We start from the raw sequence: 20,116 nt of genomic DNA on the forward strand, positions 1-20,116 counted from the left end.
TGCGTAATAATATTACAAGATCTAGTTCTAACAATGGTGGGATATGTACTTTACCTCCATTTAGCTATTCCATAATTTCCGAAGACAAATACGTCCTCTGGAATTACTTCTTCCTGTGATTCACATTTATTATTTTCTGACACTGCTTGTTCTGTTTGTGCTTCACGGCCACTGTCATGTACACAGTTCTCGTTCACTGAGTCAACAGTATCACTGTCAGGATCCTCACCCCTCAGTTCATGGAACCATTGAAGCCATTAATCAAGATTTCTAATAAACTATGACCTATCTCTTGACGTTTATTCCACAGACTGAAGGTATAGAGAATAAAGCAAATTAACTTTAATTAGTTTAGATTCGAATCTAGGAATGTAGTAAAGCAACATAGCTTATTTCATTTCAAATTGCCGCATTAGTGCTCGCTTGGATGAGCATTTGCCTGGAAGCTATAATAACTTTTCATAAACAATGCATCTGTGCGAAACGGAAAGCTAAGCAATGGAGAGTGAACGGAAAGACAATGAAACTGGTATGAACTCAGTTTAGCCCCATCAGACAAAACAGAGATAGGAAATAAAGTGGACAACGAGCAACAGATGGTTCATTATAATAATGTTGGGAACATCAAAACAATAATTTATTTAAGTCTAATTAAGACATATAAATATAACTGTGCAATATATAGAATCATACTTGTTAATTATGTAGCACCTGAACAGAGGTCAGTAAATAGGGTACAATGCTTCAAATGTTTGCATGTACATGTTGATGAAATCTGAAATGGAAGAAAAACATTTTTTAGATTCTCAAACAATTAAGTTCATCTAACTTGCTCTTTGTATGATTATTAGACTTGGCAACAAACGATTCATATTTACAGTCATTAATGTCTTGTGGAATAATTTTCTCTTGCAACTCAGCATGTAGATACAAAGTACTGATTGTACAAAACCGAACAGTATGAATAACATATGATGTTTACACACAGTTGTGATGTATGAGTATCTTCTAGGAATTTCGCTTTTTCACTTCAGCATCACAATACACATATTCAATTAGGAAATTTGTTATAAATAATAATCAATCACTATTTGAGAAAAACAGTGGTATCCATACTTACAATGCTAGAAGAAGAAAACAACCTTTATGAAACATTCAGAAGGGAGTTCAATAAGCAGCAACATAAATTTTTAATAGTTTGTCCAACAATATAAACTGTCTGACAGGTAGCAAAGCAAATGTTACATCAATGCTAGAATCATTACTCCTGGACATCTCCTTCTATTCCATGAATGAATTTCTATTTAATACTTGTAGTCTAAGAAAAATAAAAAGAACCCTGGTTCTTAAATGTAGTAGGGTGAGTAGGACTAACAATAAAGTTAACACTAACCATGTATACAAATCTTGTACACTGACACACTCCACATCGTTTCAATAAATCATTTGTTAAATGATCTACGAAACATGTAACTAATTAACTCTATTCCTTTTATATGGAGGTCTGAAAATATTTGACGTCCAACAAGTGATGTATGTTGCTAATGATATTTGTTGGTCTTGAGGCTGTGAAGTATAAGACACAAGCTTATTTTACTGTGCACGAAATATTTTTGAAGACAGTTTCGTGTAGCACGCATTGCATCATATTATTTACTGTAAACATTAACAGCTCTCACAATGTCAGTCACAGGAACAGAATAAATTGGATGCATGGGGCCAGGTTAATATCACTGCCAAACGGACGCCTTTTTTGAACCCACAATACACTGAGATTAACACACATGGAACAACAGTCATTGTATGGCATTGTGATGGTTCCTTATGAGATTTTTATTTTTGTCAAAAAAACGCATGGGGTACTTGTTTGATGGATCTCCCATAATAGCTTATGTATAATACTGGTATAAATAACATTTGAGAACCTTTTGACATAAATGTTTCTCACCCATTGGTACAGTTAAGCGTTATTTCACTGGAAACATTACCTCGTGCTCATCCAACTTGAAGAACTTGTAAGTTATATGAGATGTTCATACACATATTTCCCTTAGTACAATCTTTTATGTCACCCATAGATCAGATGTTTGGATGAGATGATGCAGTCTTCAGTAACTGGCTACTGCATAGTGAGCAGAAGATTCACGTTTCTGATTGACGCAAGATAACTATTTCTTCATGAATTTCTTTCATGTAATAACAGTACTGGAAATTACTCAGAATTTGAATTGCATTATTGAGAATTTTTCAACGTATCACCCTTTTTATACTGTTTTATTTGTCATGGTTCTTCGTATTTAAGAATTGTTACATCTTGAAACAAAAGTTCCATAGTTTTGAAAAGTATTTGTTCTGTTTTAAATATTATATTTTTGACGACTTCCGTCTTATTACAATAAGAACTATAAAAATGTTGTAAAATGTATGTCATAATAATTGTACTGGTGACTCACAGAAGCGATTGCTAAATTAGACTTACAAAAAGTAATGTGTATCAAAATCGTATTTGTTGTTTCTTGTCTGATAAGACAGGAAACATGTCCTTCCAGTCATAGTTATAATACATTAATGTGTTATCTCCTACAGTTGGACGTAAAACTCTGCTTTACAACTGTACTGACATCTTCCCTGTTCATCTTAGGAAGAGCCAAATTTGAGAGTATAAATTCTTGATTGTTAGTATTCTTCTTATTCGTTTCATATTCAAGGTCAGTACAAAACTAGTCACTGGATAATGAAATTGCGTAAGGTCCATGTATCAACAGAAGTTTGCTATATGTTTATTTTGGGTTTATTTGGGAGCCTTCAGCTCTGACACTGCGAAAGACACTGAGAAAAGCTGAAAAGGTAATACTCTCGATAATTTTCATAATTCTCTACTTGTTTGTATACTTAGGGGTTGTGGTGGAAAAAAGAGCTTCTTGTACCTCGTCTCTGTCACTATACTTCAACTTTAATTTGGCATGTTTTTTTTTTATTTTTATGGAAAAATTTCAGATACATTATGTTTAAGGTTGTTCATAACAGATTAATAACAATGCATACTTAGCTGTAACATTGGTGCTACTATTCAGTTGTAGAGTGAACAATCATGTAAGATTTTTATTGTTTTTTGTAAAAATTGTGCAGTTACAAAAAATTACAAAACGTACGTATAAAAAAGATTTAAAATTTCTTTTGGTACGGAATTTGTGAGCAATAACGTTAAAACTGTTGATAAACAATGGACACATAATTACACATGTATGCTGTTATTAATTCGAAGTCTTTGATTAAATGTAAGCTAAAACGTTCGTGTTTTTTAAGATTACAACCAACCAGAAGTTGATGCGTATGGAGGGGAGACCACTGGCCTAAAACATCAGACCGCACTTCCCGATGGCTTCGTCGGAACTCTTCTTACTGAAAAACACGAAAATTTTCATTAGTGAACTCAGCTGCCATTACCGAGAATCATAAAAGAATGTTATATGATGAAATATTGTGCAACAGAAAGGAAGACATATAGTACAACAAATCGTGAAAATAATTTCAAGCTTGAAAACTTGCAAGCAAATGAGCATATTACGCTTTTAAGAATTGGTGTACAATAGGAAAGTTATTAAACTGAATACAATTTGGTTCGCGTATGTAAACGCCTCACTTGTTCAACCTCTGTCTGGAATATCATGCCGAGAGACAAAGGAAAGCGAGCCTTAGACTGTCTGAGATGTAAGGTAAGTTATGTGTCACACATTATACCAGTAACTTTGTATTTAAAATTCATTTCTTTAGTCACTTATTTACTGGTGGCTCAACATGTTATGCCCACCTTTAGTTTCTATTACAAGTTGTTTGAAATTTAATCCATTATTGTACGACGGCTGTTTGTGAATGTTCCCGCCACTGCCTGGCGTGGCGAATAATTGACTGATTTTAGACAGCATTGTCCCGGCTCGGTAGGATTCTGGTAGTGCCGCAGAACGGTGACTCAGCTCTCGTTGTCGTCGTAACCCAAATGGCCGCTATTGTCGAAAATCCCGCAGTCTGTGAATTACGTGCTGTAATCCACTTTTGCGTGTGAAATAACATGAAACTGTAGACATTGATTTTCCACCTTGTCCAGCACGTGCAGAGAACACTATGAGCTAATGCTCTGTACTAAAGTTGTGCTGTTTGTTTCGAAATGGTCGGACGAACATTCATGATGAAGAAAAAAGCGGACCACCGTCCTTTGCGACACGTGAACTTCTTACAAATTTTTATGACAGGACCGACGGAAATCGGCAGTTTACGAGTAAACAATGATCAGTCAGTTTCCTTCACATATTATTGACAATAATGTATGAACTTGTGATTTATAAGATCAGTTATAACAAATTTTGAGCACTATGGGTCCCAGAGCTTATGGTTGATGTCCAAAGACGAAGGGGTTGGAAGATGCATTAACGTTTCTTAGGCAGTACAATGCGAGAGGGGATGAACTCCTTCACACTCTGACAGGTAAATGAAATGACAGTTAGGTATGTCAAAAAAAAGGAAGAAATGCGGAATGGTACCACAATAGCTTGCCATGTGCGGCCAAATGCCAAATATTTGTGCACGAAAAGTGATGGCATATTCTTGTTTGGACAGAAAAAGAGTAGTTCTTGCAGTTTTATTGAATGAAATACTATAATTACCTCTGAATTTTAATGCGAAATCCTAAACAAAGTCTTGAAAAAAAAACTGTGACATGTGGAAGTTGACACGATACCTTCAGGTCATATACTGTGGCACGCACAGAAACGTTGTTTAAGAGTTACAATCAGTTACGGTACGAGCATCCTCCGAGCAGCTTTGATTTGCCATGCAGTGATTTTAACCTGTTTCCGAAGTTGAAAAAATTGCTACGGTCCCAGCAGTTTGGCGATGATGACGAATTACAGGGGAATGGTAAAGCATGGCTTACCTCACAAGTGACATAATTCTACAGCTACAACATTGAAAAACAAGTACTTTAATGAAGGAGACAACTGTGTAGATAAGTAACTGATAGCTGTGCTCTTAGGTTAGACACATTAGCCCTAGCAATACCAGCACATTTTCTATAATGTGTAATAACAGGGTGGTAAACTTTATTTCTCCACCAAAACGATAAAAACTAATAAATTTTGTTAATTGTCGTTAACTTTTATTAACAACGCACTTCTCATATAGGTATAGATATATAAGTAGCGCTCAAAACTTTGAAATATCTGTTAGCACAATCTTAGCAGTACCAACGCATTTTCCCTAGTATATACACCAAGAGTACAGGTACTTTATGACCAGCGAAAAAAAATCAAGAAATACATATTTCGTTAATCACGTTAACTTTTATTCACAACATATTTTCTAAAGATATACATACGTGTAAGAAGGTCGTGAGCTTCGGAATATGAATATCGTATTTGTTGCGAAAAGTCGCAGTCACTACTAAGACTTAAATTTTGGAAAAAGTTTTACTAAAAGAGTTAAAACAGTTACGGAATCTGGTGTAACAAATTATTAAACAAAATGAATATTTCTTGAAAGTTGTACGACATGAAGTCATGACGAGATTACAATACACTATGTGATCATAAGTATCCAGACATCCCCAAAAACGTACGTTTTTCATTTTAGGTTCATTTTGCTGCCATCTACTGCCAGATACTCCATATCAGTTACCTCAGTAGGCATTAGACACCATGGGAGAGCAGAATGGGGTGCTCCACGGAACTCACGGACTACGAACGTGGTCACGTGATTGGGTGTCACTTGTGTCATACGTCTGTATGCGAGATTTCCACACTCATAAACATCTCTAGATACACTGTTTCCAGTGTGAAAGTGAAGTGTAAACGTGAAGGGACACGTAGAGCACAAAATCGTACAGACCGACTTCGTCTGTTGACTGACGGAGACCGCCGACCATTGAAGAGGGTTCTAATGTATAATAGGCATATATCTATCCAGACTACCACACAGGATTTCCAAACTGCATCAAGATCCACTGCAAGTACTAAGACAGGTGGGAGGTAAGAAAACTTGGATTCCATGATCGACCGGTTGCTCATAAGCCACACATCACGTCGGTAAATGCCAAATGACGCCTCACTTGGTGTAAGGAGTGTAAACATTGGACGATTGAACAGTGGACAAACGTTGTGTGAAGTGACGAATCACGGTACACAATGTGGCGATCCGATGGCAGGGTGTGGGTATGACGAATGCCCGGTGAACATCTGCCAGCGTCTGTAGTGCCAACAGTAAAATTCGGAGGCGGTGGTGTTATGGTGTGGTCGTGTTTTTCATGGAGGTGTCTTGTACCCCTTGTTGTTTTTTGTGGCACTATCACAGCACAGGCCTACATTGATGTTTCAAGCACCTTCTTGCTTCCAACTGTTGACGAGCAATTCGGGGATGGCGATTGCATCTTTCAGCATATTCATAATGCACAGCCTGTGGCGGAGTGGTTACACGACAAACCCATCCCTGCACAGAGTCCTGAACTGAATCCTATACAATACCTTTGGGACGTTTTGGAACGTTGACTTCGTGCCAGGCCTCACCGACCGACATCGATACCTCTCCTTAGTGCCACCGTGAAGAATGGGCTGCCATTCCCCAGGAAACTTTCCAGTACCTGATTGAACGTATGCCTGCGAAAGTGGAAGCTGTCATCAAGGCTAAAGGTGGGCCAACACCATATTGAATTCCAGCATTGTCGATGGAGGGCGCCACGAACTTGTAAGTCATTTTCAGTCAGGTTTCCGGATACTTGTGATCACATAGTGTATTTTCGAAAAGTGGGCATAAAGTAATTTTCTCTCCCCCCGCCCCTCCCTTCCCTGGTATTGCGAGGATTGAAAAGAAACATTAATGTAATATCGCCTTTTTATATATGAATAAAACTTACCTTCCACATAGTTCTCGCACGAATTGTGGTAGTAAGATTGTTATTTAGCAAATTAGATTGGTTAGTACAATATAATCTCCACGACAAAATTGAATAAAATTAGTGTAAATCCATCGCCGACTAAAGAAACAAAACTAAATGCAGGTACTAAAATTTAACACTTGTAGTACATGTTTAAAGTGTCGGACCAGTCAGTAGCCACGAATTCTAAGAAACAGGCCCTATTGCTAATCTCGTCGGTACAAGGATGCTGCTAACCGCATCTTCGTAAGTCTAGGCAGGCAACGGTCATTCTGATTCTATTTTTAATCTCTACGCTCCTCTTGTAAGAACATTGAGCTAGGCAACAAATACATAATGAAACTATTTACAATATAAGTAAATTTGTTGTTTAATTGTTCCTAATTACATCGACGAATTCCTGCATACCTAGGACTGTTGCGCTATCGTTCCATCCACGTTAGATACACTTAACACTGGAGGCTCCGCGTTGCTAGTTGTGTTAGCTGCTTTGCGGAGAAAGGCAGCTTGCTACATTTAGAAGACCGGCTTCCACCGTGGGAGCGGTGGAAAGATCTGAAAGAAGCTGTTGACCTGTGAAATGCTACGAACTTGCGAAGAGGAGTTCTGTGATTTGTTAATCAATTATTAAACTGCTATATGGGAAATACGTGTACCAAAACGAGTTTCACTTAGATGAAATGTCGTATGAAATTACGAGGATTACTCAAAAGTAATGTTCCCGAATTTTTAATGTGAAAACTCTCAAAACTTTTTAAATAAAGGAAACATTATTAATGTTCAACATCTTTAATCTCCACGTCCACATACTTAGTTCTCAGCATAATCATCCTGGTGACGAACACATTTCTCCCAACAAGAGACGAGCTTGTTGACACCACCGTTGTATGATGATTCACTATCACAAAACCTGGCGGCTTCCTATTGGCTGATTACGTCTGCAAAGTGAATATCAGCAAGGATGCTCATACCATCAAGACATTCAATCATTCTGGAACATCAGGTCATAGATGGATGTACTATAGATGGATGTACGGTCCTTATTTTCTGTATAGCTCCACGATGGAGTGGAGGAAATCAGTATCGAATTACATTTGATTCTGTTCTGCAGTAATACATTAAGAATGTATCTATAATTTTGAATTACATGTCATTGAGCTTATTGGACTTAATATTAATTGAGGTTACACATAATGAAACCGTTTCTTTAAACACTGTTTAGGTCCTAACTTTGTGCAAGTTAATATCTGCAATTTATGTCACTCACACGCGTTTTTACTCAATTAACTGAAGCATCTTCAGTGGCAATGTGTGTTGCTGTGACACTAGAGACGTCCTTGCTGCCCGGCTGGTGAAGCAGTTTCCCCACTTCCACTGTCAACTGGAAGCCGAAGATCAGCTTGACCAACAGAACTGCGTGCACGCCTGTGAAGCTACACCAACAGAATGATACTGAAGACGTTTCAACAAGGCGGTACGCATATGACAAAATTTAAGTTATTCTTGTTCAGTTGCACATGGACATATCCTCAAAAGCGTTCATATAACATTACTAGCAACTGTCGACTGATGGAACAACAACAGTGAAGATCTTAATGAAACATATTCACTCAGCCTGAACAACATTCTTATTTTTTTTATAATATTAGATTTTTAAATATGAGAACGTTATTTTATTTTGCAGAAAAGCATTTCGTAAGAGGCCATCCTGTACTCAGCTATAACTTAGTAGTGTATTCATCTTACTTAACTTGTTGTCTGTGACAGGTAGCGTAGGTGATTAGTAAGGAAAGGTGATACAATCTCGGGGGTGCACGTTAATTTTTCATCATCCGTTACATCGCACAGAAACTACTATCTCTCGTGGAAACTTAAAAAAAAGTTATTCTTTTATTACTGAAGTCGTGATTTCTGTCTGGATGTAATGAGCGTACTTGGGAGCTGCAAAGTTGCTGGCTCGAATACTGGTTGAACCACGGGAACTTTTCAGTCTGCCTTTACCTCTTTATGATGTGGCGATTCGCCAGGAGCGAATTTAAATGGGCATGTTGATGAGAGGAGGAGTGCGGAAGACAGAATTCATGGTGGCTGGTGTTATGGAGAAAGAAATGCAGCACGTCAAAAGATTGCAGAATACACTCTATCTTTTGACCTAATGATCGCCAAAACCTACATCAATCGTAGAAGAGAACAACTTATAAGAAAAACTTATAACGTACAGGAGTGGAGACCATAAAAGTCAGTTAGACTACTTGTTGTCCAGAAGGAAACACATAAAGGAAATAGAGAATGCCAAGGTTATATACAGTGAAAGTGTGACTGGGTAACACAAACTCGTAGTGGGGATTATGAAATGGTAGTGAGGAAAAGACGTAAATGTATCAAGCGAGGAGAACGAAGAATAAAGTGGTGGAAACTGAAAGACGAGGTGTTGCGAGAAAAATTGAAAGAAACAGTATTAAGAGAAGTGAAATTACCAAAGGATGTACAGGAATGGTGGAGTTATAGTAGCAATGTAATTACAATAGCTGGAAAAGACGTGCTGGGTGTAACAACAGGAAAGGGACCACCAGAAGATAAGGAGGCATGGTGGTGGAATGAGGAGGTTCAGAAAGCGATAAAATTGAAGAAAGATGCAAAAAACAACGGAAATTAACAGTAATACAGGAGTATATGGCAGCTCACAAGATTGCAACAGGAAGGCAGGCCACTCCTACGGATTGCTAAACCAAGAGATAAGGCGACCAAGGACGTAACATCAATGAGGCAGATAAAGGTGGAATCAGGTGTGGTATAACACGAGCTTGAGAAAATTCTGAATAGGTGGTGGCAGTACTTCGAGAGGCCATTGAAAGAGTAAAATGTACGAGAGAATTATGGGGATGGAGATATAAATGAAGGAATGACCCAAGTACAAGTAGGGAAGAAGCCGAACACGCGATGAAGAAAATGAAAAATTGGAAGGCCCTAGGGGCAGACCAAATCCCAATAGAACCATGGATAAATCTTGGAGAACAGGGAACGGATAGTCTCTGGGATATAATGCAGAAGATCTGGAAAGGTGGAAGAATACCGCATGCATAGAGAAGCAGTAAACTACACTCCTGGAAATTGAAATAAGAACACCGTGAATTCATTGTCCCAGGAAGGGGAAACTTTATTGACACATTCCTGGGGTCAGATACATCACATGATCACACTGACAGAACCACAGGCATATAGACACAGGCAACAGAGCATGCAGAATCCTACCGAGCCGGGACAATGCTGTCTAAAATCAGTCAATTATTCGCCACGCCAGGCAGTGGCGGGAACATTCACAAACAGCCGTCGTACAATAATGGATTAAATTTCAAACGACTTGTAATACAAAGTAAAGGGGGGCATAACATGTTGAGCCAGCAGTAAATAAGTGACTAAAGAAATGAATTTTAAATACAAAGTTACTGGTATAATGTGTGACACATAACTTACCTTACATCTCAGACAGTCTAAGGCTCGCTTTCCTTTGTCTCTCGGCATGATATTCCAGACAGAGATTGAACAAGTGAGGCGTTTGCATACGCGGACCAAACTTTATTCAGTTTAATAACTTTCCTATTGTACACCAATTCTTAAAAGCGTAATATGCTCATTTGTCCTGTTGGAACAGCAAGTTCCCTTGCCGGTCTAGGAATGGTAGAACGATGGGTTCGATGACGGTTTGGATGTACCGTGCACTATTCAGTGTCCCCTCGACGATCACCAGTGGTGTACGGCCAGTGTAGGAGATCGCTCCCCACACCATGATGCCGGGTGTTGGCCCTGTGTGCCTCGGTCGTATGCAGTCCTGATTGTGGCGCTCACCTGCACGGCGCCAAACACGCTTACGACCATCATTGGCACCAAGGCAGCAGCGACTCTCATCGCTGAAGACGACACGTCTCCATTCGTCCCTCCATTCACGCCTGTCGCGACACCACTGGAGGCGGGCTGCACGATGTTGGGGCGTGAGCGGAAGACGGCCTAACGGTGTGCGGGACCGTAGCCCAGCTTCATGGAGACGGTTGCGAATGGTCCTCGCCGATACCCCAGGAGCAACAGTGTCCCTAATTTGCTGGGAAGTGGCGGTGCGGTCCCCTACGGCACTGCGTAGGATCCTACGGTCTTGGCGTGCATCCGTGCGTCGCTGCGGTCCGGTCCCAGGTCGACGGGCACGTGCACCTTCCGCCGACCACTGGCGACAACATCGATGTACTGTGGAGACCTCACGCCCCACGTGTTGAGCAATTCGGCGGTACGTCCACCCGGCCTCCCGCATGCCTACTATACGCCCTCGCTCAAAGTCCGTCAACTGCACATACGGTTCACGTCCACGCTGTCGCGGCATGCTACCAGTGTTAAAGACTGCGATGGAGCTCCGTATGCCACGGCAAACTGGCTGACACTGACGGCGGCGGTGCACAAATGCTGCGCAGCTAGCGCCATTCGACGGCCAACACCGCTGTTCCTGGTGTGTCCGCTGTGCCGTGCGTGTGATCATTGCTTGTACAGCCCTCTCGCAGTGTCCGGAGCAAGTATGGTGGGTCTGACACACCGGTGTCAATGTGTTCTTTTTTCCATTTCCAGGAGTGTAGTTCCCATATATAAGCGAAAAGGGGATATCCAAAACTGTGTCAATTGTAGTGGGATAAAACTGATGTCCCACACAATGAAGATCTGGGAAAGGATAACTGAGAAGAGGTTGCGTCTAGAACCTCAAGTATGTGAAGAACAGTTTGTATTTATGCAAGGAAGAGGAACTACCGACGCAATATTTGCACTATGCAACTGATAGAGAGGCACAGATAAGTAAAAGCCGAGCAGCATATGGCCTTTATCGGTTTTGAGAAGGCCTATGACAGAGTGCCCAGGCAAGAGTGATGGAGGTGTCTGCGAAGTAAGTGCCTGCCAGAAAAGAATACCAAGGTGGTAGAAGACATGTATGAAGGTGCAATGACACAAGTCAGGAGCAGTGCAGGTGCAACAAAGGCATTTATAGTGAGAGTAGCAATACATCAGGCATCTGCTCTCAGCCCACATCTCTTTGACCTTGTCATGGATGTACTAGTCAAAGATGTGAAAAAAGGGGCACCTAGGAGCATGATGTTTGCCGATGATATTGTAATCTGTGAAAAGAAGGCACTTCAAGACAAGCTTGAACAGACACGAGAAGCTCTAGAGGCAAGGCGAATGAGAATTAGAAGGGTGAAAACGGAGTATGTGTGTACAAAGGATGCCAAAGATCTATACATTACCTGCCAGAAGAACAACTGACGCTGGTCAAGAAATTTAAATTCCTAGGCTCTTACAAGCAAATTGATGGAGGACTGGAGGCCGAAATACAGCACAGGATAAATATTGGATGGATGAACCTGAGGGAACTGTGCGGAGTATTGTGTGATACGAATGCTAGCTGCATAATGAAGCGCCGGCCGGTGTGGCCGTGCGGTTCTAGGCGCTTCAGTCTGGAACCGCGTGACCGCTACGGTCGCAGGTTCGAATCCTGCCTCGGGCATGGATGTGTGTGATGTCCTTAGGTTAGTTAGGTTTAAGCAGTTCTAAGTTCTAGGGGACTGATGACCACAGATGTTAAGTCCCATAGTGCTCAGAGCCATTTTTTGCATAATGAAAGGAAAGGCTCTGAGCACTATGGGACTCAACTGCTGTGGTCATAAGTCCCCTAGAACTTAGAACTACTTAAACCTAACTAACCTAAGGACAGCACACAACACCCAGCCATCACGAGGCAGAGAAAATCCCTGACCCCGCCGGGAATCGAACCCGGGAACCCGGGCGTGGGAAGCGAGAACGCTACCGCACGACCACGAGATGCGGGCAATGAAAGGAAAGCTTTACAAGTTTATGGTGAGGCTTGCGATGCTGTATAGTGCAGAAACTTGTCCAATTACAAAAGCCCAAGACCAAAAGATGGAAGTGGCATTAATGAGAATGATAAGGAGGATGAGTGGGGTGACACGAAAGGATGGACTAAGGAATGAGTACATCAGGGGAACAGCGAAAGTGGGGCCCATAGGGAAGAAGATCCAAGAAAGTAGGCTAAGATGGTATGGACATGTATAGAGAAGAGGTGAGTACTACGTGGGGAGAAGAGTTCTAGAAATCGAAGGATCAACGAGAAGACGAACTGACATGGAAAGACAAGGTAACAGGGGACCTATTCGAGAAAGAATGGCTCAGAAAAGAAGCACTGGATAGGAATTTATGGAAGAGAAGGATCCAGCAGATCAACGCCGACCCCACGTGATGTGAGAAAAAGCTGAGATGATGATGACGATGATGATGATGATGATTCGCCAGAAGCGATATAAGGTTCGGATTTAATTGTAGGTGCTCTACTGCCAGTAGGAGTACTGGTGTAAGGTACAGACATACAAGACGCCAATGTGGCGTCCAATTGAAAGACTTGCACGTGGCCGTTATTGGGCTATCAAGGGGGGATTCAGATCAGATAACGATCTTATCTCAACGTCACTTGGGCGACTTATATTCATTTTCACCCTCCAGGGAATCATAGGCAATTGGTCAAGATCATCCAGGGGTACAGCAACACACATTAGGCAATTGTGGAAGTTATCTTCAAGGTCACTGCCGACTTCGACACTGATCATGTTATCCTGTCCACACACCTTAGCTAACTGGACTACTTGTATTCAAGGTTATGACATCTAGACCCTTGTCATGTGATATAAAATTGGTGGGGAATTCCTAGAATAATGAAAGCACATTAAGGCCAATAAGATTTGAACTCCCCCTCTTCCACCTTATCAGACTTTATAACTAGCTCACCTGTAAAGGCCTCTTCATCCTAGGCCCGAGTATCGCGGGAAGAGTATGCGGTTTGTTATAAGCAAATTAGTATCAAGAATAATTCAGTAGTGGCAGGTTTTGGAAATAAACTAATAATTTATTATTATTCTATTTCTTTTTTGCAATATATTGTTTACTGTTCTATGTTTTCTTTTTCTTTTTACAATGCTATTCATTATAAATATAATCTATTTTTATATATAATAATTTGCTTTTTACTACCAAGTTTTTACAGTCATTTGTTGTTTACACAGTAGGGTTTTGATACAAGGCTTTTTTCAATAGTTTTTATTTCTTTGTGTATTTACACATACATATACATAGGTATTATTCACAAAGACTTTATTTCTGAAGACTTATAACTGTCAGGTACAATAGGAAGGAAAAAGAACTGCATTTTCCATAATCTGCCTGTATACATTTTCATCATTTTCTTTTTGATTCCTTTCATCAATTTACATGTATAATATTTGCGTTGCTGGTCGCTCCTTTCTACTCATATTTCAATCATTGTTCTTCCTACATACAGTGTATAAAGGGAAATTTGGACTAGCACATCAGGTGAAGAAAAACCAAACACACACACACACACTCACACACACACACACACACACACACACACACACACACATACACACCCACATACAACAATGACAAATAGTTCATGCAACCAAAGTCGTATGTATACATCTACTATGTATGAATTACCTCATGATCCCGTGCTCTGAATATTACCTGGCGTATCATGTGCGAAGCTGTGCCAATGCTCTCAACTAGACACCTCGTGTTACCTGCATTCATGAGAGCCTTTGAGGCACCTCTGGTGGCACCCGCGTCTACAGACAATACATTCTTAACAGATCTGAGCCCCACAGTCTCCACTGTCTACAACCTATTCGTCTCGTCTTTTATCAGGCCAATAAGTTTCATGATTTGAACTATTATTTTTATAGGATTATTGGCTGCATATCCAGACAATTCATATGTTTTGGGATAGTACCTAATTACACTCCTGGAAATGGAAAAAAGAACACATTGACACCGGTGTGTCAGACCCACCATACTTGCTCCGGACACTGCGAGAGGGCTGTACAAGCAATGATCACACGCACGGCACAGCGGACACACCAGGAACCGCGGTGTTGGCCGTCGAATGGCGCTAGCTGCGCAGCATTTGTGCACCGCCGCCGTCAGTGTCAGCCAGTTTGCCGTGGCATACGGAGCTCCATCGCAGTCTTTAACACTGGTAGCATGCCGCGACAGCGTGGACGTGAACCGTATGTGCAGTTGACGGACTTTGAGCGAGGGCGTATAGTGGGCATGCGGGAGGCCGGGTGGACGTACCGCCGAATTGCTCAACACGTGGGGCGTGAGGTCTCCACAGTACATCGATGTTGTGGTCAGCGGAAGGTGCACGTGACCGTCGACCTGGGACCGGACCGCAGCGATGCACGGATGCACGCCAAGACCGTAGGATCCTACGCAGTGCCGTAGGGGACCGCACCGCCACTTCCCAGCAAATTAGGGACACTGTTGCTCCTGGGGTATCGGCGAGGACCATTCGCAACCGTCTCCATGAAGCTGGGCTACGGTCCCGCACACCGTTAGGCCGTCTTCCGCTCACGCCCCAACATCGTGCAGCCCGCCTCCAGTGGTGTCGCGACAGGCGTGAATGGAGGGACGAATGGAGACGTGTCGTCTTCAGCGATGAGAGTCGCTTCTGCCTTGGTGCCAATGATGGTCGTATGCGTGTTTGGCGCCGTGCAGGTGAGCGCCACAATCAGGATTGCATACGACCGAGGCACACAGGGCCAACACCCGGCATCATGGTGTGGGGAGCGATCTCCTACACTGGCCGTACACCACTGGTGATCGTCGAGGGGACACTGAATAGTGCACGGTACATCCAAACCGTCATCGAACCCATCGTTCTACCATTCCTAGAACGGCAAGGGAACTTGCTGTTCCAACAGGACAATGCACGTCCGCATGTATCCCGTGCCACCCAACGTGCTCTAGAAGGTGTAAGTCAACTACCCTGGCCAGCAAGTTCTCCGGATCTGTCCGCCATTGAGCATGTTTGGGACTGGATGAAGCGTCGTCTCACGCGGTCTGCACGTCCAGCACGAACGCTGGTCCAACTGAGGCGCCAGGTGGAAATGGCATGGCAAGCCGTTCCACAGGACTACATCCAGCATCTCTACGATCGTCTCCATGGGAGAATAGCAGCCTGCATTGCTGCGAAAGGTGGATATACACTGTACTAGTGCCGACATTGTGCATGCTCTGTTGCCTGTGTCTATGTGCCTGTGGTTCTGTCAGTGTGATCATGTGATGTATCTGACCCCAGGAATGTGTCAATAAAGTTTCCCCTTCCTGGGACAATGAATTCACGGTGTTCTTATTTCAATTTCCAGGAGTGTACTTGATACGAATCACTGGCCTTTGCCCATTAGATGAAACTGTCTGTATTCATCTAAAGTGATCCGTGAAGTATGGCTTCACAAACTTGTGGTGAAAGCTGTGAATGTGGTCTAGAACACAGACATTAGTAAAGACAGGCTTCATGAAGTCCACTGAAGCCTTGGCCATCACCACAGTAAATAGTCCTTCACTGAAGATGGTGGCCTGCTCGTATTTGGCCCTGTCCATGTAATCTCTTGCGACATAACGCCCATCACACTGGTAAACAAAATGAATTTCGCGATGTTCTTTAACATTTTCATGATTTTTTTTCTGAAAACGATGTGTCTCATTAACTTGTAAAAATCTATTTCAGAGTCACACATTGCGAGAGCACTCTATTCGGAGTTAATGTAAATGCACTCTTTCAAAAAACAACGCAGAGTACAGGGGATTTCGTAGGTGATACTAAGAAGTTGCTTCCCCAACCTGACACGTAGGTGGAGGTTTCGTGTTACAGAAACAGTAGCAATTCCTTGTCATCTTCATCCAAGTGGGTGTGATATGCCAGTTGTACCTCCACACTATATTTTTCACCAGCATCCTAAGCCACATCATAAATCTATGACTTCAAACTAACGATATCCTCTTCAGGAGGCGGTTGGAGCCCTCTAAAATGCATACATTGTGGCATGGCGTACCCATACAAGTTGTTTATATCCAGGTGAGCACGTAACTTCGATTGTTAGTTGCCCTGTAATTCACTCGTTAGTGGTTACTTGCCTTGATAGAACTGTGCGCACAGTGGCAAAGTCCGCCAATGTATCATGCATGCAATGAAGAGCATCATGTCAACATCAGTCCAAAATTAAATGCCGATATGTGCCTTTCTGAACATCATGTTTCAATAAAGCCTTGGTACAGTGAAATAGAAGGCGGCATCTAATTTTTATGCTCCCAAGCATATACTCCAGAACTTCTTGAAAATGTCCAGGAACAGGTATACGAGATCATGCCAATCATAATGCAAAATCTATTACATCAGTGCCTGTTATTTTACTGGAGAATGCAGGTTATGTCAGGCAATGTGGTTTCGTAGAGCCTCTCCTTGAAGTCTAGGTATTCATGCGGAAGGTTTCTCACAATTTGAAACTATACATCATCAGGGTGTGTGGCACTGGTGATATGCGTATCCGTTGATGCATCATCCAAGAAAGTTTCTGAAGAGGTGCATCTGTGAAATGAAGCAAATGCAGGAAGCAGACCATTATTCTCAGCGTGACTCCCTCAGAAAAGGAGATGTTATCAACACAGGACAGGAATGAAACTGACTTTATCACTCTTCAACCCACGTGTTAAAAGAGAATGTGAACATCATACTTCCTCAAAATGGGTAATAAATGGATATATGCTGTGGGAGTTGGCACAAGTTTCATGCTATGTTTGCTGTGCCACAAAACGTTCCCATTAGATGAAAATGGCCAATATGTGGAGCTCTCACTTCACTATCCAATGGCAGCACTACTTGTACGAAGTATCATTCTAATGCGAATCGATCATGAGGACGTCGTTGCAGTAAATCTCATTAACCCCTCACGCAAGTTTTACGAGCTCAGACAGCAAATATCTTGCAGGATTATTCCCAATATAAGATTCGAATTTACTGTAACTAAATCATAGAAGCATGCAGCTTGATATGCCATCACATATGTTATTGCTGTTCTGCAAATGAAGAATGGGAGGCAAAAGGCTCGCCTTCACAGCATACCATAGGAGCTAGATGCACTCGATGTAATCAATTATTTAAAGTGACAGTCACAATCGCATTATTTATTTTGCTGCCAACCGGTTTCAACCCGATATGGAGTCATCTTCAGGGCAATTTACACCATTTGGTCGTCCGCTGGAGGCGTCACCCTGCCTGTGCACGATTGGTAACCGGCAAAATAAATATGCGATTGTGACTGTCATTTTTAATAATTGATTATAAGTAAAGTAATCTCTGTTTATCTCCATACAACTATATTGTCTAAAAGTTTATGTACTCGATGTAAATGACAAGCGACATTGCTCATGGTGGTGTGCATTCTTAACTTTTAAGAAGTTTTTATCCTCAAAAGGCATTTCCACAGGTCCAACTTCCTGCATTGAGGAATCAATGAGGCGCCTTTCAGGATACTTATTCTCTGTAAATGAGTTCAGGCATCTACAACAAAGATACTGGATGGTTTTGATACACACATATTGTTGCCTCTGACCCTCAGAGTATAGCAACGGGTCTCCTGTTTGGAGTCTTGAGTGGCTAAATTGGAAAAATGGGGAGGACCAACCATTTTATGTTTGACCCTTTTGTTGTGCACCATGTGCTGATGTCTTTATTTTATTGTTTATAAACTGAATGATCATGGTTCTGCCTCTCAAATTTTGTTAGGTCATGCAGTTATATCGGGAATAAGACGTTTTGGATATTATAACGACTGTAGTCATCAGAAGTTACACATTTACTTGTGCCCTGTGAATCTTTCTGATCATTTCTATTGCTAGCCAGAATCGACCTTTCTAGCAGTATACTTCCTCTCATCACGATTCTGGATATTAACACAACAGCATTTAGCAGCAATATCATTCAGAAGGTGGATGTAACTCGATTTCCCCCCCCCCCCCCCCCCCCCCCACTTCCTTGGTGAGGTTGGCGATGTTTGCGGTAGGAGCCAGACCATAGTGATTGTTGCCCAGACCATGGAAAATTGGTTGGAGTTGTGATCCCGTGCCACAGACTGGCCTGGTGCGATGATGGCCTGGGCTACATCACAGATGGTGGTCTAGGTTTCGTCACATTTGGCCACAGGTACATCCAAGATTAATGAGCAGACTGCTGCAAGTTTGGCTGCACATGCATTATCATCGATGATGGACCAAGTTGCTGCATGTCCAGACGTGGCCAAGTTGTGGGTACATCTTTGCAGCGATGGGTTGGGCAGCTGCATCTGAATCAGTCTGTGGTACCTTATTAGTAAATGTCTGCAGCATTATTCAGTTCAGGTCTGTCTATGTGTTGACAGTTCCTTGACTCATTTCATCGAGTGCACCTAGAGGAAACATTACATCACATTAATAATCCATGCATGCAGTTGTGTTGCGTGTTAGTACTATTGTACAAGAATAGAAAGAAGTACAACTCACATATTCGCTGCTCGATAACTGTCTTCATTCCCAATTATTGCTGGAGAGGGGTGTCGTAGGCTGTAGTAAAATATTCTCAACTACAAACAGAAAAGAACATATCGTATTAGTAAAGACTGCATGCAATTGTGTGGCGCATTGTAGAAAGAACCACTTCTAACATATTCACTCCATGTGGCATGGGGGCGTGGCCCATGAGCTCCCAATGGAGAATGGCATTGGCTGTAGTATGGGGATCCCCTACACATGATCATAATCATCATCATCATCATGATTGGTAATTACAATAAGCATCCATGATGGCACTGAGTTAAAAGTTGTAGGATTCAGCTGTGGTATGGAATCCATACCCATGTCTGCTATCTCGTTGAAGAATTCTACAGTGTATAGAAACAAAAAAGCATAAGGGATAACTGCATTATTCACACACTCTGTGGCCCTTATTAGCAACGCCATCGTCATCAACAGCAGCTATGCGACGCTTCAAGTGCTCAGAACGCTGTCAGGGTCTAGGTATGAACGAAAACAAGAGAACAGGGTAACAGTAGTTCATACTGAAAACAACTCAATGGGAATGAAGCGAATTTTGGGAAGGTTAATTTTGACAAACACTAGACATTTACACCAGCCAGTCTGCTGATTAGGGAATGAATGCTTGTATAGCTACCGAGAAGCACCAAAGAGTCGCTTTGTCATTCTACTTACTATCAGAAAGAAGGCATGTGACTCATATCAGCAATCAGACCATAATGTTCGTCG

General features: G+C 41.8%; 1 protein-coding gene across 1 annotated transcript in view; it reads right to left on the reverse strand.

Moving 5' to 3' along the window:
• Positions 1–3,189: 3,189 nt before the first annotated feature.
• The window catches only part of LOC126191212 (hemicentin-1-like), a 314,593-nt gene continuing 297,666 nt past the window's right edge, over positions 3,190–20,116 (reverse strand). Inside the window, exon 9 of the mRNA XM_049932012.1 lies at positions 3,190–3,402. The gene's annotated coding sequence lies outside the window, so the exon portion shown is untranslated. The remainder of the gene's footprint in view (positions 3,403–20,116) is intronic.

Source organism: Schistocerca cancellata, chromosome 6 (genome assembly GCF_023864275.1).
Source record: "Schistocerca cancellata isolate TAMUIC-IGC-003103 chromosome 6, iqSchCanc2.1, whole genome shotgun sequence".
NCBI lineage: Eukaryota > Metazoa > Arthropoda > Insecta > Orthoptera > Acrididae > Schistocerca > Schistocerca cancellata.